General features: G+C 42.8%; 1 protein-coding gene across 1 annotated transcript in view; it reads right to left on the minus strand.

Moving 5' to 3' along the window:
- SNED1 (sushi, nidogen and EGF like domains 1) overlaps positions 1 to 22,300 on the minus strand; it is a 90,998-nt gene that overhangs the window by 58,651 nt on the left and 10,047 nt on the right. The gene's annotated exons all lie outside the window — the stretch shown is intronic.

Genomic DNA, 22,300 nt, shown 5'->3' on the forward strand with positions numbered 1-22,300 from the left:
TCTTCGCTGCTGCGTGCGGGTTTTCTCTAGTTGCTGAGAGCGGGGGCTACTCTTTGTTGCGGTGTGCGGGCTTCTCATTGCAGTTGCTTCTCTTGTTGCGGAGCACGGGCTCTAGACATGCGGGCTTCAGTAGTTGTGACACATGGGCTTCAGTAGTTGTGGCTCATAGGCTCTAGAGCGCAGGCTCAGTAGTTGTGGCACAAGGGCTTAGTTGCTCCGCGGCATGTGGGATCTTCCTGGACCAGGGCTCGAACCCGTGTCCCATGCATTGGCAGGTGGATTCTTAACCACTGCGCCACCAGGGAAGCCCAATACACCTCTCTTCTTAAAGGCACCAAAGAGTGAACAAGGGAGCATATTTCAATTCCAAATCTTGGACAAGAAGAGACTGGAGGTGAGCCCAGTACTCAAAGCTCCTTTCCCCCTGAGTGAGTGCATCTGCAGATGTAGAAGCAACAGCTGTACGACAGACCTGTAATTTTTGTAGCCTCATGGAGGTAAACAGATAAATGCCAAAACTCGGGGCTAGCTCAAGGCGAGGAACCTGATAACCCCCACATTAAGCTGGGACCTCTAAGGCCCCCCTCATAATCAGGGTGAACCAAAGTAAGTGGTCCTTATGCAGATGTACACTCCACCTTCCCTTCACCTGGGCCATCCAGGCACTTTGAGCCTGGAACTTAGATTAAGGTGGTTCCTGACAGGGAGCACCCTTAGGTTCCAGGCGGGAGTAAAGAAAAACCCTCCCTGGAGCAAGATGTACCATCTTAGGCCTCAAGTTATTCCTGTAAACATTTGTTCAAATACAAATTCCAGGACACAGTCAAAGATAACCAGGCACACAAGGAAGCGAGACACTGCTAACAGGAATAAGCAGAAATAAGAGAAACATCAGATATTGGAATTATCAGACACAGACTATAAAATAACTAAGTTTACTATGTTCAAAGAAATAAAATGCAAGCTTTAAAATTTCATCAAGAGAATGGCCAAAATAATCTTGAAAAAGAAAAACAAAATTGGAGGACTTATACTTTCTGATTTCAAATCTTATCACAAAGCTGCAGTAATCAAAACAGTGTGGCACTGGCACAAAGACAGACAGGTAGATCAATGGAATAGAAGAGAGAGCCCAGAAAGAAACCCTTGCATATATGGTCAGATGATTTTTAACAAGGGTGCTAAGACCATTCAATGGAGAAAGGACAGTCTTTTCAACAAATGGTGTTGGGAAAACTGGATATCCACATGTGAAAGAATAAAGTCAGACCCTTACCTAACACGATTTACAAAAATTAACTGAAATGGATCAAGGGCCTAAATATAAGAGCTAAAAACATAAAACTCATAGGAAAACATAGGGCAAAAGCTTCACAACACTGGCTTTGGCAATGACACCAAAGGCACAGGCAACAAAAGAAAATATAGACAAGCTGGAGTTCATCCAAATGAAAACCTTTTGTGCATCAAAAAGACACCTTCAGCAGAGTAAAAAGGTCATCCACACATGGGAGAAAATATTTGAAAATCATATATTTAATAAAGGATTAGTAGCCAGAATATAGTAAACTCCTACAACTCAACAACAACAAAAAGCCAAACAATCTGATTAAAAAAATGGGAAAAGGACTCGAATAAACATTTTTCCAAAGAAGACATACAAATGACCAAGCCCATGAAAATATACTCAATGCCACTAATCATTAGAAATGCAAATCAAAGCCACAGTGAGCCACCATGTTACACCCATTAGGATGGCTACTATTTTTTTAAAAAGCCAGAAAATTACAAGCATTGGTGAGGATGTAGAAAAACTGGAACCCATGGGCACTGTTGGTGGGAATGTAAAATGGTGCAGCCACTGTGGAAAACAGTAGGCAGGCAGTTTCTCAAAAAAACTACAAATAGAATTACCACATGATCCAGTAATTCTACTTCTGGGTATATATCTGTACTAGTCTGATAGAGCTGCCATAACAAAATGCCACAGACTAAGTGGCTTAAACAACAGAAATGTATTTACCCACAGTTCTGGAGGCTAGAAGTCCAATATCAAGGAGCCACTAGGGTTGGTTTCTAGTGAGGCCTCTCTTCCTGGTGTGTAGATGGCTGCCGTCTTGCTCTGTCCTCACAGGGCCTTTCCTCTGTGTGCACATGAGGAAGGAGAGAGCTTTCTGGTGTCTCTTCATCTTCTTATTGGATTAGGGCCCCACCCCTATGACCTCATTTAACCTCAGTTACCTCCCTAAAGATCCTATCTCCAAATACAATCACATTTGGGGTTAGAACTTCAGCATATAAATTTTGAGGGGACACAATTTAATCCACAACAATACCAAAAAAATTAAAAGCAGGGTCTTGAAAAGATATTTGTATACCCATGTTAATAGCAGCATTATTCACAACAGCTGAAAGGTGGAAACAACCAAAGTTCCATCAAGGCATGAATGAATAAGCAAAATGTGATATATGTATATAATGGAATATTATTTAAAAAGGAAGGAAATTCTGACACATGCTACAACATGGATGAACCTTGAAGACGTTATGCAAAGTGAAATAGCCAGTCACAAAGGGACACATGCTGTGTGATTTCACTTATATGAGGTACCTGGAGTAGTCAAAAATCATAAAGACAGAAAGTAGAACAGTGGTTGCCAAGGGGAAGGGGAATGGGGGAAGTAGTGTTTAATGGATATAGACTTTCAGTTTTGCAAGATGAAAAGAGTCCTGGAGATGGATGGTGGTGATGGCTACACAACATGAATGTCCTTAATGACACTGAACTTACACGTAAACATGGTTAAGATGGTCAATTTTATATTATGTATATTTTCCACAATACAAAATTTTATTAAAAAATCATCAGGATTGGAAATTATTTTTTTAAATCCATTTAAAAGAACTAAGCAGAAATTCTAGCACTAAAACCAAATAACAGAAATTAAGAGAATTTCTGTTTAAATTAGACATTTAAGAGCAGGTTTGATGGAACTAAAAGAGTGAGTGAACTGGAACTAGAAGACAGGTCAGAAGGAACGATCTGCAATTTAGAACAGAGACAAAAAGGTGGAAAATGAAGAAAAGATCAGGAATATGGGAAGCAGTAAGATGGCCAAATGTATGATATGGAGCAACAGAAGGCAAAGAGATACAAATGCAATAGCTGGGAAATTTCCAGAACTGATGAAAGACATCAGATTGTATATTCAATAATCCCAGTGATTCCCTACCTGGAAAAAACAAAAACAAAGCTATAGAAAACAAATGCTGGAAATGAAGAAAGTCAATGACAAGGAGACAATCTTAAAAGGAGAAAACAGATAAATTACCATTAAGGGCATTACAGGTAAACTGACAGCTGACTTCTCATAAGCAACAATGGGAGCCAGAAAACAGTGGAATTATATATTCAATATGCTGACAGATATATAAAATGCCAACATAAAGTTTTATACTGAGATAGAATATCCATTACTGCTGAAGGCCAAATAGAGATAATCCATACAAATAATACATACATACATACCTAAATAAATAAATAAATAGCAGACCCCTACTAAAAGAAATTTTAATGGGAATGGGACTGGTGTGTTCTTCTAGCTGACCCACACGAAAAGAAATTCAAGTAAAAGGAAATTTAAAGTCAGAGATGCAAAAAGGATAAAAGGACAAAGAAGTTGTTATGAGGCCACCATCACCCTGATACCAAAACCAGACAAAGATACCACATAAAAAGAAAATTACAGACCAACATCACTGATGAATATAGATGCAAAAATCCTCAACAAAATACTAGCAAACAGAATCCAACAACACATTAAAAGGATCATACACCATGATCAAGTGGGATTTATCCCAGAGATGCAAGGATTCTTCAATATACGCAAATCAATCAATGTGATACACCATATTAACAAATTGAAGAAGAAAAACCATATGATCATCTCAATAGATGCAGAAAAAGCTTTTGACAAAATTCAACACCCATTTATGATAAAAACTCTCCAGAAAGTGGGCATAGAGGGAACCTACTTCAACATAATAAAGGCCATATACGACAAACCCACAGCAAACATCATTCTCAATGGTGAAAAACTGAAAGCATTTCCTCTAAGATCAGGAACAAGACAAGGATGTCCACTCTCACCACTATTATTCAACATAGTTTTGGAAGTCCTAGCCATGGCAATCAGAGAAGAAAAAGAAATAAAAGGAATACAAATTGGAAGTGAAGAAGTAAAACTGTCACTGTTTGCAGATGACATGATACTATACATAGAGAATCCTAAAAATGCCACCAGAAAACTACTAGAGCTAATCAGTGAATTTGGTAAAGATGCAGGATACAAAATTAATGCACAGAAATCTCTTGCATTCTTATACACGAATGATCAAAAATGTGAAAGAGAAATTAAGGAAACGCTCCCATTTACCACTGCAACAAAAAGAATAAAATACCTAGGAATAAACCTACCTAGGGAGACAAAAGACCTGTATGCAGAAAACTGTAAGACACTGATGAAAGAAATTAAAGATGATACCAACAGATGGAGAGATATACCATGTTCTTGGATTGGAAGAATCAATACTGTGAAAATGACTATACTACCCAAAGCAATTTACAGATTCAATGCAATCCCTATCAAATTACCAATGGCATTTTTTATAGAACTAGAACAAAAAATCTCAAAATTTGTGTGGAGACACAAAAGACCCCGAATAGCCAAAGCAGTCTTGAGGGAAAAAAACGGACCTGAAGGAATCAGACTCCCTGACTTCAGACTATACTACAAAGCTACAGTAATCAAGACAATATGGTACTGGCACAAAAACAGAAATATAGATCAATGGAACAGGATAGAAAGCCCAGAGATAAACCCACGCACCTATGGTTAACTAATCTATGACAAAGGAGGCAAGGATATACAATGGAGAAAAGACAGTCTCTTCAATAAGTGGTGCTGGGAAAACTGGACAGCTACATGTAAAAGAATGAAATTAGAACACTCCCTAACACCATACACAAAAATAAACTCAAAATGGAGTAGACACCTAAATGTAAGACCGGGCACTATAAAACTCTTAGAGGAGGGCTTCCCTGGTGGCACAGTGGTTCAGAGTCTGCCTGCCAATGCAGGGGACACAGGTTCGTGCCCTGGTCCGGGGGGATCCCACATGCCGCGGAGCGGCTGGGCCCGTGAGCCATGGCCGCTGAGCCTGCGCGTCCAGAGCCTGTGCTCCGCAATGGGAGAGGCCACAACAGTGAGAGGCCCGCGTACCACATTAAAAAAAAAAAAAAAAAAAACTCTGAGAGGAAAACATGGGAAGAACACTCTTTGACATAAATCACAGCAAGATATTTTTTGATCTACCTCCTAGAGTAATGGAAATAAAAACAAAAATAAACAAATGGGACCTAGTGAAACTTCAAAGCTTTTGCACAGCAAAGGAAACCATAAACAAGACGAAAAGACAACCCTCAGAATGGGAGAAAATATTTGCAAATAAATCATTGGCCAAAGGATTAATCTCCAAAATATACAAACAGCTCATGCAGCTCAATATTAAAAAAACAAACACCCCAATCCAAAAATGGGCAGAAGACCTAAATAGACATTTCTCCAAAAAGCACAAGAAGCACATGAAAAGCTGCTCAACATCACTAATTATTAGAGAAATGCAAATGAAAACTACAATGAGGTATCACCTCACACCAGTTAGAATGGGCATCATCAGAAAATCTACAAACAACAAATGCTGGAGAGGGCGTGGAGAAAAGGGAACCCTCTTGCACTGTTGGTGGGAATGTAAATTGATACAGCCACTATGGAGAACAGAATGGAGGTTCCTTAAAAAACTAAAAATAGAACTACCATATGACCCAGCAATCCCACTAATGGGCATATACCCAGAGAAAACCATAATTCAAAAAGACACATGCACCCCAATGTTCATTGCAGCACTATTTACAATTGCCAGGTCAGGGAAGCAACCTAAATGCCCATCGACAGACGAATGGATAAAGATGTGGTCCATATATACAATGGAATATTACTCAACCATAAAAAGGAATGAAATTGGGTCATTTGTAGAGACATGTATGCATCTAGAGACTGTCATACAGACTGAAGTAAGTCAGAAAGAGAAAAACAAATATCATATATTAACACGTATATGTGGAACCTAGAAAATGGTACAGATGATCCAGTTTGCAGGGCAGAAATTGAGACACAGATGTAGAGAACAAACGTATGGACACCAAGGGGGTAAGCGGCGGGGGGTGGGGGTGGGGGTGTGATGAAGTGGGAGATTGGGATTGACATGTATACACTGATGGGTATAAAATGGATGACTAATAAGAAAATAAATAAATAAACATTTTTTAAAAAAGGAAGGAGAAAGAAGTTGTTATGGGCTGAATGTTTGTTCCCCCTCCCCTCAATTCATACATTGAAACCTACTCCTCAATGTGATGGTATTTGGAAGTGGAGCCTTTGGGAGGTGATTAGCTCATGAGGGTGGAGCCCTCATGAATGAGTTTAGTGACCTTAAAAATGAGACTGCAGGGAGCTCTCTTGCTTCTTCTGACATGTGAGAACACAGCGAGAAGATGGCCATCTATGAATCAGGGAGTGGTTCTTCACCATACTCTAGATCTGCTGACCCCTTGGTCTTGGACTTCCCAGGCTTCAGAACTGTGAGAAGTAAACATCTTTTTTTGTTGTTGTTGTTTAAACCACCTGGTCTATTGCATTTTTGTTATAGCAACCCAAGCAGACTAAAGCAGAAGGTTTGAGAATAAATCTAAATGAACATTGACCACATAAATAATGCTTTGTGGAATTGTGCTTAAAAATATATAGAATTAAAATCCATGACAATAATAGCCTGTAAGTTGGGAGAGTATAAATCATGTTAATGTGATTCAAGGTCACTGTATTTTCCAAGAGAAGGACAATGGCATTAATAAACTTATTAGTGAACATTGATAATTAAAAGCACATATTGTATTGTCTAGGATAATCACTGAAAGAATAGAAATAGTGTAGATAGTCCTAACTGATGGGGGGATAAAATGGGATGATTAAAATATTTGACATAAAAGACGGCAAGAAAGGAGAAAAAAGGGAAATATAAAGCAGGTGGAACAAATAGTACAAGAAGATAGTGGACTGAAACACAAGCACATCAAGAATTCATGACATGGATATGATGTTCCAGTTACAACATAGACGATAAAGCAATCAATAAAGAAAACAGGAAAATACGATATAGAATACCATTCCAATGCTAAGCAAAGGAAACCCAGTACAGTTATATTGTTTTCAGGGAAACTAGACCATAAGGTAGCAAGTATTGTTAGAGATAAATAGGGTTATTTCATAATAATAAAGAAAGATATAACAATTTTGTATTTTTATATACCTAATAAGAAAGCCTCAACATATATAGATGAAAAACTGACCAAAGAAAATAGGTCAATTCGTGTGATGAATTGGGAGATTGGGACTGACATATATACACTAATATGTATAAAATGGATAACTAATAAGAACCTGCTGTATAAAAAAATAAATAAAATAAAATTTAAAAAAATAGGTCAATTCATAATCATGGTGGGACATTTCAACACATCTTTGCTAGTAAAATATATACGAGGCAGACAAAAATAATCTGTCAGAATATAGAAAATTTGAACGATGTAAATAATAATTGACCTAATATATAACACAAATATAACATTAAAACTTACCATATACTGACCACATAGTGAGTGTCAACAAATTTCAAATGACTGCAAAAAGTATAGAGTTTGTTCTCTGGCCACAGTGCAATTACACTGAAAATCATAACCCCCAAAAGGTAGAAAATTCCTATGCATATGGAAATTAAGAAATATAAATAACTTTGGACCGAAAGATAACAAAAGCGTTATGTAGCAACAACATGTGAAGGTATGGTGAAAGCAGAACTTAGAAGCAAATTTATAGCAGTTCCTTTTACCCAAGAAAAAATTACAAGGCAGAATAAAAGGTAGGAGACACAGTTTGAAGAGACACAGCAAATATCAGAACCAGACATGACAGGAGGTTGGAATTATCAGACTGGGAATTTAAAACAACTCTGAGTAATATGCTAAAAGATCTAATGATAAAGAAGACGGCATGCAAGAACAGATGGGCAATGTAATCAGAGAGATGGAAACCCTATGAAACAACAAAAAGAAATGCTAGATATAAAAAGCACTGTAAAAGAAGTAAAGAATGACTCTGATGGGCTTATTAGTAGACTGGCTACAGCTGAGGAAAGAATCTCTGACCTTGAGGATATTTCAACAGAAACCTTCAAAACTGAAAAGCAAAGAGAATAAAGACTGAAAGAAAAAAAAACACAGAATAAATTATCCAAGGACTGCTGGACAAATATAAAAGGAGCAACATACATGTAGTGAGAATTCCAGAAGGAGAAGAAAGAGAGAAAGGAAGAGAAGAAATATTTGAAACAGTAATAACTGAGAATTTCCTCAAATTAATATTAGACCACAAACCACAGATCTAGGAAGCTCAGAGAATACCAAGAAGGAGAGGTGCTCAAATCCCCTAGGCATATCATTTTCAAATCATGGAAAAATCAAAGATAAAGAAAAAATCTTGAAAGAAGCCAGAGGGAAAAAACACCTTACCTATAGAGGAGCAAAGATAAGAATTATACCTGACTATTCCTCAGAAACAGTGCAAGCAAGAAGAGAGTGGAATGAAATATTTAAAATGTTGAGAGAAAAAACCAACCAAACTAGAATTCTGTACCCTGCAAAATTATCCTCAGTGAAGATAATCTTTAGTGAAGGAGAAATAAGGGCTTTCTCAGACAAACAAAAATTGAGGAAATTTATTGCCAGTAGACATGCTTTTCAAGGTATGTTAAAAGAAGTTCTTTAGAGAGAAGGAAAATGATACGATACAGATGAGAAATCTGGATCTTCATTAAGAAAGGAAGAGCATAAAAGAAGGAATAAAGTAATAAAGGTAAAATAAAACTTTTATTTTTCTTATTCCTAACTGATCTAACAGATAACAGTTTGTCCAAAATAATAATACCAACAATGTTTTCAATCATATTATATATGCATATGTGTGTACACACACATATATATATGATATATATATATATGATATATATATTATAAAACTGTAAGACATTGATGAAAGAAACTGAAGATGACACAAATGGAAAGATATACTGTGCTTATGGATTGGAAGGATTAATATTGTTAAAATGACTAAACAACCTAAGGGGATCTACAGATTCAATGCAATCCCTATCAAAATACCAAGGGCATTTTCCACAGAACTAGATCACATAATTCTAAAATTTGTATGGAAACACGTAAGACTGTGAATAGCCAAAACAATCTTGAGAAAGAAGAACAAAGCTAGAGGTATCACACTCCCTGATTTCAAATTATACTACAAAGCTATAGTAATCAAATAGTATGGCACTGGCACAAAAACATACACATAGGTCAATGGAACAGAATGGAGAGACCATAAATAAATTCGCTTACATATGGTCAGTTAATATACAACAGAGGAGGCAAGAATATACTATGGGGGAAAGACAGCTTCTTCAAGAAATGGTGTTAGGAAAACTGGACAGATATATGCAAAAGAATCAAACTGGACTACTTTCTCACACCATATAAAATAATAAACTCAAAATGAACTACAGACTTAAATGGGGGGGAGGGATAAACTGGGAGATTGGGATTGATATATACATGCTACTATATATAAAATAGATAACTAATAAGGACCTACTGCACAGCACAGGGAACTCTACTCAATACTCTGTAATGACCTATATGGGAAAAGAATCTAAAAAGAGTCGATATATGTATATGTATAGCTGATTCACTTTGCTGTACACCTGAAACTAACACAACATTGTAAATCAACTATACTCCAATAAAAATTATATAAAAAAGACTTAAATATAAGACCTGAGGAACTTCCCTGGTGGCATAATGGTTAAGAATCCGCCTGCCAGGGCTTCCCTGGTGGTGCAGTTGTTGAGAGTCCGCCTGCCGATGCAGGGGACATGGGTTCGTGCCCCGGTCCGGGAAGATCCCACATGCCGTGGAGCAGCTGGGCCCGTGAGCCATGGCCGCTGAGCCTGCGCGTCCGGAGCCTGTGCTCCGCAACGGGAGAGGCAACAACAGTGAGAGGCCCGCGTACCGCAAAAAAAAAAAAAAAAAGAAGAATCCGCCTGCCAATGCAGGGGACACGGGTCCGAGCCCTGGTCCGGGAAGATCCCACAAGCCACGGAGCAACTAAGCCCATGTGCCACAACTACTGAGCCTGCACTCTGGAGCTCCTAAGCCACAACTACTGAGCCTGCATGCCACAACTACTGAAGCCCAAGCTCCTAGAGCCCATGCTCCACAACAAGAGAAGCCACCGCAATGAGAATCCCTCGCACTGCAACGAAGAGTAGCCCCTGCTTGCTGCAACTAGAGAAAGCCCACGTGCAGCAATGAAGACCCAACACAGCCAAAAAAAAAAAAGACCTGAAACCATAAAACTCCTGGAAGAAAACATAGGCAGTGCACTTTTTGACGTCAGTCTTAGAAATTTTTTTTTGGATCTGTCTTCTCAGGCAAGGGAAACAAAAGCAAAAAATAAACAAATGGGACTTAAACTAAAAAGCTTTTGCACAGCAAAAAGAAACTATCAACAGAATGAAAAGGCAGCTTACTAAATGGGAGAAGATATTTGCAAATTATATATCCAACAAGGGGTTAGTATCCTAAATATACAAAGATCTCATACAACTCAACATTAAAAAAACTCAAACAAACAAAAAAGATTAAAAATGGGCAGAGAGGGCTTCCCTGGCGCAGTGGTTGAGAGTCCGCCTGCCGATGCAGGGGACGTGGGTTCGTGCCCCGGTCCACGAAGATCCCACATGCCGCGGAGCGGCTGGGCCCGTGAGCCATGGCCGCTGAGCCTGCATGTCCGGAGCCTGTGCTCCACAATGGGAGAGGCCACAGCAGTGAGAGGCCCGCATACCGCAAAAAAAAAAAAGAAAAAAGAAAAAAGAAAAATGGGCAGAGAACTTGAATAGATTTTTTTCCAAAGAAGACATACAGATGGCCAACAGACACATGAAAAGATGTTCAACTTCACATCATCAAAGAAACTCAAATTAAAACCACAATGAGGTATCACCTCACATGCATCAGAATGGCTATTGTCAAAAACACAAATAAAAAATGTTGGTGAGGATGTGGAGAAAAGGGAACCCTTGTGCACTGTTGGTGGGAATGTAAATTGGTGCGGCTACTATGGAGAACAGTATGGAGGTTACTCAAAAAATTAAAAATAGAATTACCAGCAATTCCACTTCTGGATATTTTTCCAAAGAAAACAAAAACACTAATTTGAAAAGATATATACACCCCTATGTTCACAGCTGCAGTATTTACAATAGGCAAGATATGGAAGCAAACTTAGTGTCCATTGATAGATGAATGGATAAAGAAGGAGTGGGATATATATGTATATGTATGTGTGTGTGTGTGTGTATATATGTATGTATATATATATACATATATATATATATATATATATAATGGAATATTACTCAGCCATAAAAAGAATGAAATCTTGCCATTTGTGACAACATGGATGGACCTAGAGGGTATTATGCTAAGTGAAATAAGTCAGAGAAAGACAAATACTGTATGATTTCACTTATATGTGGAATCTAAAAAACAAACAAATGAACAAACATAACAAATCAGAAACAGACTCATAGGGAACAAATAGGTGGTTGCCAGAGGGGAGGAGGGGTGGGACAATGAGTGAAACAGGTGAGGGAGACTAAGAGGAGGTACAAACTTCAGTTGCAAAATAATGCATCACAGGGATGAAATGTACAGCATGGGGTATATAGTCAATAATATTGTAATAACTTGGTGTGGTGACAGATGGTAACTAGGTCAATCATAATTCAACTAAAAAAACCCAAAAGCCAGAAAAGAGTGGAAAACAAAAGTAGGAACAAGGAGCAAAGGTAACAAATAGAAAACAGTCGCAAGTATTGTAGATGTTAATCCAACCATATCAGTAATCACTTTGAACATCAATAGTCTAAATGCACCAATGAAAGACAGAGATTGTCAGAGTGGATCAAAAAACAAGACCCACCTATAAGTTGCCTACAAGAAACTCACTTTAAATATAAAGACGCATATAGATGAAAGGTAAATGGATGGGGGAAAATATATCATGCTAACACTAATCAAAAGAAAGCAAGAGTTGCTATATTAATTTCAAACAGAGCCGACGTCAAACCAAGGATAGTTATCAAGGACAAAGAAGGTCATTTCATAATGGTAAAGGGATCAGTTCTCCAAGAAGTCAAGACAATCCTTAATGTGTATACACCCAACACAGCATTGAACTACATGAGGCAACAGCTGACAGAGCTACAAGCAGAAACGGACAAGTCCACCACTGTAGTTGGAGACGTCAATAGTCCTCTACCAGAAATGGACAGATCCAGGAGGCAGAAAATCAAAAAGGACATAACCAAACTCAACAACACCATCTAACAGCTAGATATAATCGAAATACCACCTCACCCAACAACAGCCGAAAACACATTCTTCTCAAGCTCACAAGGAACATTCACCAAGACAGACCACATTCTGGGCCATAGAACGCACCTTAAGAAATTAAAAAGCATAGAAATCATATAATATTTTCTCTCAGACCACACTAGAAATCAGCATGGAGTATATAGTCAATAATATTGTAATAACTTGGTGTGGCGACAGACGGTAACTAGGTGACAGACGGTAACTAGGTGACAGATGGTAACCAGCAAAGATAACTGGAAAATCCCCAATTACAGAGTGGTTACACAACACACTTCTAAATAACACATGGGCCAAAGAGGAATGTCAAGAGAAATTTAAAAATATTTGAACTAAATGAAAATTAAAGGACAACTTATCCAAAATTGTGGATGCAGTGAAAGCACTACCTAGAGGGAAATTTATAGCACTGAATGCATATATTAGAAAAGAAGAAAAATCTAAAATCAATAATCTAAGTTTCCACCTTAGGAAACTAGTAAAGAAGAGCAGAGTAAATGCAAAGTAAGTGGAATAAAAGAAATAATAAGAATTCAAGAAAAAAATTAATGAAATTGAAAATAGGTAATCAATAAAAAAACAACAAAAGCTGGCTCTTTGAAAAGATCAATAAAATTAATAGCGAGGCTATCTATGACAAAAAGAGGACACAAATTACTGACATCAGAAATGTAAAAGGGAACATCAGTACAGATACCATGGTCATTAAAAGGATAATAAAGAGATAATATGAAAAAATCTATGACCATAAATTTGATAACCTAGATAAAAGGGACTGATTCCTTGAAAAACACAATATGCCAAAACTCACACAAGAAGAAATAGACAATCTGAATAGGCCTATATCTATTAAAGAAACTGAATCAATAATTAATAATCTTCCAAAACAGAAAGCACCAGGCCAGACAGGTTCACTGGTGAATTCTACCACACTTAAGAAGAAGTTATACCAATTCTCTACAATCTCTTTCAGAGGATAGAAGCAGAGGGAATACTTCCTAACTCATTCCATGAGGCCAGCATTACCCTAATACCAAAACCAGACAAAGACATTACCAGAAAAGAAAACTACAGACCAATAGTGCTCATGAACATAGATACAAAAATTCTCAACAAATTATTAGCAAATCAAATCCAACAACGTATAAAAAGAATTGTATACCACAACCAAGTGGGATTTATCTCAGATATGGAAGCCTGGTTCAACATTCAACAACCAATTGATGAAATCCATCACATCAAGAGGCTAAAAAAGAAAAATCACATGATCATGTCAATAGATGCATAAAAAGCATTTGACAAAACCCAACGCCCACTCATGATAAAGACTTTCAGTAATCTAGGAACAGAGGGGGATAAGGAATATCTACAAAAAACCTACAGGTAGTTCTGAAGAACCCAGGGGCAGGACAGGAATAAAGACGCAGACCTACTAGAGAATGGACTTTAAGGACATGGGGAGGGGGAAGGGTAAGCTGGGACAAAGTGAGAGAGTGGCATGGGCATATATACACTACCAAATGTAAAATAGATAGCTAGTGGGAAGCAGCCGCGTAGCACAGGGAGATCAGCTCGGTGCTTTGTGACCACCTACCTAGAGGGGTGGGATAGGGAGGGTGGGAGGGAGGGAGACACAAGAGGGAAGAGATATGGGGACATATGTATATGTATAGCTGATTCACTTTGTTATAAAGCAGAAACTAACACACCACTGTAAAGCAATTAGACTCCAATAAAGATGTTAAAAAAAAAAACAACACCTACAGGTAACATCATACTTAATGGTGAGAAACTAGACGCTTTCCCACTAAGATAAGGTAAAAGGCAAGGATGTCCCTCTCACCACCATCTTCAGCATTGTACTAGAAGTTCTAGCTAATGCAGTAAGAAAAGGAGATAAAAACCTCTGCTCTGTGAAAGATAATATCAAGAGAATGAGAAGAAAGGCCACAGACTTGGGGAAAATGTTTGCAAATATGATAAAGACTGTTATTCAAAGTATACAAAGAACTTTTAACACTCAGCGATAAGAAAACAACCAACCTTGTCAAAAATTGGGCCAAAGGCCTTAACAGACACCTCACCAAAGAAGATACGCAGATGGCAAATAAGCATATGAAAAGATGCTCCACATCATAGGTTATCAGGGAAACACACATTTAAACAATAATGGGATAGCACTATACACCCATTAGCATGGCCAAATCTGGAACACTGATAACCCCAAATACTGGTGAAGATGTGGGGCAACAGGAACCCTCACTCACTGCTGGTGGGGATGCATACGGTACAGCCACTGTGGAAGATAGTGCGGCAGTTTCTTGCAAAACTAAACATAGTCTTACCATAAGATCCAGCAGTTGTGCTCCTTAGTATTTAGCCAAAGGAGTTGAAAACTTATGTCCACACAAATTCCTGCACACAGGTATTTAGAGGAGCTTCATTCATAATTGCCAAAACGTGGAAGCAACTGAGATGTCCTTTAGTAGGTGAGTGGATATGTAAACTGTGGTACATCCAGACAGTGGAGTATTACTCAGTGTTAAAAAGAAATGAGCTATCAAGCCATGAAAAAATATAGATGAAACTTACATGCATATTAAATGAAAAATGTCCATCTAAAAAGGCCATATACTATATGATTCCAACTATATAACATTCTAGAAAAGGTAAAACTATGGAGACAGTAAAAAGATCAGTAGTTTGCTAGGGCTTGGGAGAGGGATGAACAGGTGGAGCACGGAGATGATACTACGGTGATGGGTGCACGTCACTAAACGTTTGTGCAGACCCACCGAAGGTACAACACCAAGAGTGAACCTCAATGTAAACTGTGGACTTTGGGGGATGATGATGTCGTGTAGATGTAGGTTCATCAATTGTGACAAATGTACCTTCTGGTGGAGGATGATGACTAACAGGGAGGCTGTGTGTGAGTGGGGGTGGGAAGATACGGGAACTCTCTGTGCCTTCCTCTCAATTTTGCTGCGAACTTAAAACTGCTGTAAAAAATAGTCTTTAGAAAAAGACAACCCAATAAAAAAAGTGCAAAGGACTTGAATAGGTACTTCTCCAAAGAAGATATACAAATGGCAAATAACCACATGAAAAGATGCTGAGCATCTCTGTCAGGGAGATGAAAATCAAAACCACAGTGAGATACCACTTCATACCCACTAGGATGACCATCGTGGAAGAAATAAATAACAAATGTTTGTGAGGGTGTGAAGAAACGGGAACCCTCACACACCATTGGTGGAATGCAAAGTGTGTAGCCACTCCGGAAAACAGACAGTGCCAGCTCCTCACATGGTCAAACATAGAATAGCTATATGCATCAGCAATTCCATGCCTAGATATATATCCATATACACCCAGGAGAACTCAGAACATGTCCACACTAAAGGGTGTATTGTACACAGATGTCCATGACATTATTCATGATAGCCACAGGGAGGAAGCAATCCTCGTCTGCATCAACTGAGGAGTGGATCAATTATAAAAATAAATGGAATATTTTTGGCAAAAAGAAATGATATACTGACACAGGCCACAACACGAGTGAACTTTAAAAACATCATTTTAAGTGAAAGATGTCAGTCACAAAACACTGTATGATTCCACTTATATGAAACATGCAGAATAGGTAAATCCATAGAAACAAAGTAGTTTAGGAATTGCCTAGGTCAGGGGTGTGCTGGGAAGTTGGAGGATGGTCACTCAGGGGCGAAGGATTTCTCTTGGGGTGAGGAAAATGTTCCAAGGGTGATTGTGGTGATGGATGTACAGTTCTGTAAATATATGAAAAGCCATTGAATTGTAAGAGGGTGAACTGCACAGTATGTGAATTATACCTCAGTGATGAAGATGGAAGAGAAAGAAAGAAGAGAAACAAAAAGGAAAAAAAAGGATGGAAGGCAGGAGGAAGGTGGCAGGTAGGCGCTCCTGACCTTGGGCCTCTGGGAGCAGGGAGGGCCCAGGAGTGCAGGGGTGCGGGAAAGAGGGGCTAAAGGCTAAAGAGGGAGCTGGCCTCTGCTCTGCCCGCGGCCCCTCCACTCTCCTGCGCTCCCGTAGGAAGACAAGATGCCCCAATTCGACTCCTGGGGTTTAGATGGGTTTGCAGTGGGGACGGGAAACTTCAGGGACCCTGTGGGTGGATCTGGGCCACGTGGCCTCTGTGTCTGAACGAGTGATCACTGCCTGCACGTCCGTCCGGGAAGTGGCTCGGCTCTCCTTCCAGGGGCCCTGCACGTGGAGAGGGCAGGGCAGCACAGACCGCGCCCGCAGGCCCTGCAGCAGAAAGGACTTGGCGTCCAGGAGCCAAGCGGAGCCGGAGCCCGGAGGCCTGTCCTTGCCCAGCAGCGCCCCCTGACCGAGGCAGGGCCCACTGCACCCTGTTTACAAATTGGGGCGCTGCCCGCTCCCCGGGAGAGCTCGTAGGAGCTGAGTGTGATCTGCGGGGCCTGTGACTCTCTGCCCAATATCCCCACTGGGGCACGCAGACTTGAACTTGACCACTAGCAAGGGAAGGGCCCAGCAGGGTGGGTGGCCAAAGGGAGAGGTCCCTGTGCCACGAGCCGTCTCGGTTTTACGTGAAACAACAGCAGCTGCCCTTGTGGGGGCTCAGCCTCCGCCCCGGCACCCGGAGCGCAGCCCTGGCCTACCGGGACCTCGGGTCCCAGCGGGGCCCTAAGAGCCTGCCTGGTTCGCCGATGGCCCAGCTAAGCTGGGCCCCATGGTGTCCACTGGGGGGCGGCAGCTGTCCGGCTGCAGCGCCCACTCCGGAAGCGGCGCCGGGTCAGTCTGCGCGTGGGCAGAACTGGAAGCACCGGCTCCCCCGCCCCCCCGGCCGCGGAAGGAGCTCTGAGGGACGCGCCAGGTTTGTACTGACCTGCGGGGGCTGCTAAGGGTCGGCTTGAGGGTCAGCAGACTGCCGGCTGAAGGGCCCGATCGTAAACACTTTTCACGCCGTGGACCATATACGGTCTCCTCACATATGCCTCTTTGCCCCCTTTGTTTTTGTTTTCACAGCCCTTTAAAAACACAAACCACACTCGCAACTCCCAGGTCACGCAGACGAGCCTGGGCGGGGTTCCGTGGGCTGCGCTTTGCGGGAACCCAGGTGCGCCCACGCCTTTGCTCCGAGCTCTCACGGCCACGATGCGCAGAGGTTCACAACCGGACCCTCCGCAGAAAAAGCCGGCGCTGCCACCCGACGGAGCCCAGCCCGGCCAACTAAGGATACCCATCTTTGGGCACAGACTGCAGCTGATGGCTGCATGGTCCGGGTCCCTCGGGCAGGTGCCCAGGGTGGGGCTGTTCTCTGATGGGACTGACGGCGATGCCCCTGTGTCCCTCCTCGTACCAGAGATGGCAATGCAGCCACCACCATGACCCAGCGAAAGAAAGGGCTCTGCATTAGGGGCACAAAATCCACTGCCACACTCCAGGCCTGTGTCCACAGAAGCTGGCCTCGTGAGCCACCTCCGACCCCTCCCAGGCCCTCCATGGGGGTCTCACTGCTGTTGACACTTTGCCGTCACGGTGCTGCCCTTCCAGCCTCATCAGCCCACTCTGGCCACAGCACTGCCATCGTTGACTCCCTGCACCATTTGTGTCTGGCAGCGATGGGCTGGGGTCTCAAAGGCCCCCGCAGTGGTTATAGTCAGGTGTCCGATGAGCGTTCCGTGCTCCCCATCCTCTGAGGGCCCCTGGTGTCACGAGCCCTGGACCAGCCTCCTCAAAATCACCCCGAAAGGCTTCTGCCCCTGCGGCCTCGCCTGCCCGGGTCCTCGCACCCTGGCCAGGCTGTTTGCTCACCAAACGTGGCCCCAGGAAGGGTTCAGCTCCCCCTGGCTGCCCTCTGGATGGTGGCCAGGACTAAGGGGGGTGTGGGTACAGGGTTACGCAGCCCTCCTTTGAAAACAGGGACCTGCCCGAACCGTTCCTGGCACCGTGATGCATCCCTCTCCCTGACAGCAGCCCTGCCCAGCCTGGTAGGTGCGCCCCCCCGGAGCAGCCCCCCTACAGGGGCTGCGGGATTCGAATTTCACTTTCTGTTGGATGACAGAGTTCCAGGTCCTGGAGACACGGTCACTTGGTTGAGGACACTGCGTGTTGTCATCTGCGGTGGTCCATGGGGGCTCCTGTGGGGGATGTAATGGTGTCTGTACCTGTTACACAAATGCCTGTTGCTTTTGCACCTGAGCCCTCCTGGTGAAAGGTCTGGGTGTGAGCAGAGGGTGGCTAGGGGAGGAGGTGATTAATGGGACCAGACGGGCACACTGGCTTTGTGGCTGAGGAGTGAGAGCATTCAGCCCGCACCTGGGCAGGGACCACCTCAGCCCCCGGAGGTGCCGGGGGTAGGTGACTGCTTTTTGCCCCTAGATCCAGCGCCTGGCAAAGCCCTCACGGCCCACCTGAGTCAGGCAGCAGTGCAGCTGCCCACCTGATCTGCTCTGGGTTTGCATCCCTGTCTGCGAGCTATGAAAATGGGAAAACCACAGGACACTCGGGTCACAAATTGCTCTACTGTGCCTGCGCCCAGGTGTGGGCCCCGCCCTCCCTGCAGGTAAATTCACGATGGCACAACCTTGTTTGTCTCATGACACGAACTCATACTCAGCCTCGGGTTCTGTTGTGTGTGATGACTGAGACCACAAATGGTCAGAGACACGGCCCTTAGGCCTTAACCAAACCGGTGGGACAGGCAATCCAAATCAAGTTGAACAGATCCTAAACTGAGAGGCCTGCGTCCCCTCAGGTCACACGTCTGCACGTGCGGAGAGGGATCACAGGATGTCTCTCCATGGCGGGGCAGGGGCTCAGCCCTTGCAGTCTGCCTGTGACTGGGGGATTCCCAGCATACCAGATTTTCAGTGTAGAACTGGGAAGGTTTGGGCAAAAGCAGGGTGAGTTTGTCACCCTAATGGGAGTTGCTTTCTGGGCCAATTTACGGCTTCTGTAATCACTGGTGATGGCGTCTAAGATCAGCAGGCGGTCTGCAGGCGTTCGTGGGTCAGGATGGATGGTGGCCTGGCCTCGGACTACTCCTGGCCTCTCTGGGATCCTGCACAGCCGGCTGCACCTGGGACCTGGGGCAGAACCCCATCTTGCTGCCTGGAGTCCTGTGGGCAGCAAATCACCCAGATTTGGTCCTGGCCTCTGCTGGTCCGATTAATCAGAGTGGCTGACGGAATGGCAGACTCGTGTGAAAATTGGAGCTTGGCCCAGAACAGGTGGGGCGGGGAGATGGGCCGTGGGGGAGGCCTCTGTGCACTTCGCTCGTCCGCTCCCTGCTTGGGCCGGGTCTCGGGGTTGTGTTTGCAGAGATCGGCTTTGAGAGACAAAGCGTCCTCTCCCTTGCGGACAAAGGCAGGCTCGCCATAGGAGAGATGGCTTCCCCGAGCCCAGGGCTTCCTGGCTATGATCCAAACCCACAGCCTGGGTTCCATCTGCCTGGGCCCCTCCGTGTGGCCTCATGACGCCATGAGGAGAGCCAGGGACACCAAGGCAAACCACCTGGTGTGCTTCTCCCTGCACCATGAGTCCTAATGGCCTTTGTTCCCGACCCGGGAGCCTCGGGCCTCGGCCAGCTTCTGAGAAGCAGTGACAGGCTGACCGCTGGTGTGTAAGGAGGGTACCATCAAATCCCAGACCTCAGTGGTTTTATGTTGATCACCTTGAAGTCGTATATAAAATGGATTTTTCCCCCAGAAAAACACAACTTACCAAACGTGAGAAGAAATAGAAAATCTATTTTTTTATAATCATAAGGAAATTCAATTAGTGATCACAATTTTCCCACCAAGAAAACTCTAGGGCCAGATGGCAGCACCAGTGAGTTCTACCAAACATCCAAGGAATAATCCAGAGATACACGAACTCTTCTAGACAGAAGAACACATTTTCTGAGGCTAGCATAACCCTGACACTAAAATTTAACATGGATGGGCAATAACAGCCCAATCTCACATATAAAACTGCTCAAATCTTAATGCATTGTTAGCAAACTGAATCCAGCAATATATAAACTGGATAAATAATTAATCATTACCAACTTGGATTTCTGTTAGGAATACAAGTGTGGCTTTACATTAGAAGTCCAATTAATTTTTTTTTTTTTTTTTTTTTCGGTACACGGGCCTCTCACTGTTGTGGCCTCTCCCGTTGCGGAGCACAGGCTCCGGAAGCGCAGGCTCAGCGGCCATGGCTCACGGGCCCAGCCGCTCCGCGGCATGTGAGATCTTCCCGGACCGGGGCACGAACCCGTGTCCCCTGCATTGGCAGGCGGACTCTCAACCACTGCACCACCAGGGAAGCCCTAGAAGTCCAATTAATTTAAGTGACCAATTTAACAGATTAAAGGTGAGAATCATATAATCATCTTTATAGGTATAGAGGTGGCATTTACTAAGAGCCATCATCCACATGTGATAAAAGTTCCCTGAGTATGAGAACAGGAACAGGAATACGAGGGGACGTTCTAATCTGAAAAAGGGCATCTTGAAAACAAACAGGAAGAAGCATCATGTTTAATCGTGAAACATGGAACACTTTCTTTTTGGGTCCTGCTAACACGCAATGTATCCAAATGAATCCAAAAAATGAATCAAGATGCAAAATGGTTAGAAAGGGAGAAACACAACTATCGTCAGGTGCAAATGCTATGAACGTGAATGTAGAAAAATCCAAAAGAATCCAGATGATGCAGTAGAATTTAGAGGCTTGGCCTGGTTGTTACATATAAAATTAGAAAAGGTAAGAACTCAATTGTGATTCTACATTAACAGCAGTAAGTACTTAGAAATGAAGAAAAGACACCATTTGCAACAGTATAGAAAATAGCAAGTCCTTAAGAATAAATCTAACAAAAGATGTTAGATTTATTAGAGAATGTCAGAGACAATCTAAATAAACACAGGAACGTGCTCTGTTCCTGGGCCACGTGAGTCAACCCAGGTAAAGGTATCAGTTCTCGCATCAGTCTTCATACTCCACTCAATCCCAGTAAAAATCCCAGCAGACGTGTGTCTATGTGTGTGTGTAACCTGGTAAGCCAACTGTAAATTTTATATGAAAAGGCAAAGCCAAGAAGGACCAAGACTTCCTGGAGAAGAAAAGACCTTGCTGGTCCAGGATGGATGCTGTAGCAGACACTGGGCTCTCGCAAGGAACAGTGATTGGACAGGCGGGCAGGAGGAGGGCCAGGAGATGGCCCAGGCGCACACTCGGTGGGGGGGGCGGGCTGGGGGGCCTACCTCGTGCCCAGCTCCACATGCGCAGGCACGGAGGTGTGGCAACCAAGCTGCACAGCAGAGATGCTGTTGTGGGGGGCCGTGGAGAACGTATTAAAGACTTCGAGGTGATTTTTAAAATAAGGCACCGGATGTCCCCGCCCTGGCGGTCCAGTGATGAAGAATCCACCTTCCAATGCAGGGGACGCAGGTTCCACCCCCGGTCAGGGAACTAAGATCCCACATGCCGTGGGCAACTGAGCCCGCGCGCCACAACTACGGAGCCCGCGCACGGCCACGGAAGATCCCACGTGCCGCAACTAAGACCCAACGCAGCCAAATAAATAAATAAAATGTTAAAAAAATAATAAGGCACAGAAAACCTCTGACCATAAAAATG

The sequence above is a fragment of the Mesoplodon mirus genome, assembly GCF_964341445.2.
Source record: "Mesoplodon mirus genome assembly, chromosome: 8".
NCBI classification, from domain to species: Eukaryota; Metazoa; Chordata; class Mammalia; order Artiodactyla; family Ziphiidae; genus Mesoplodon; species Mesoplodon mirus.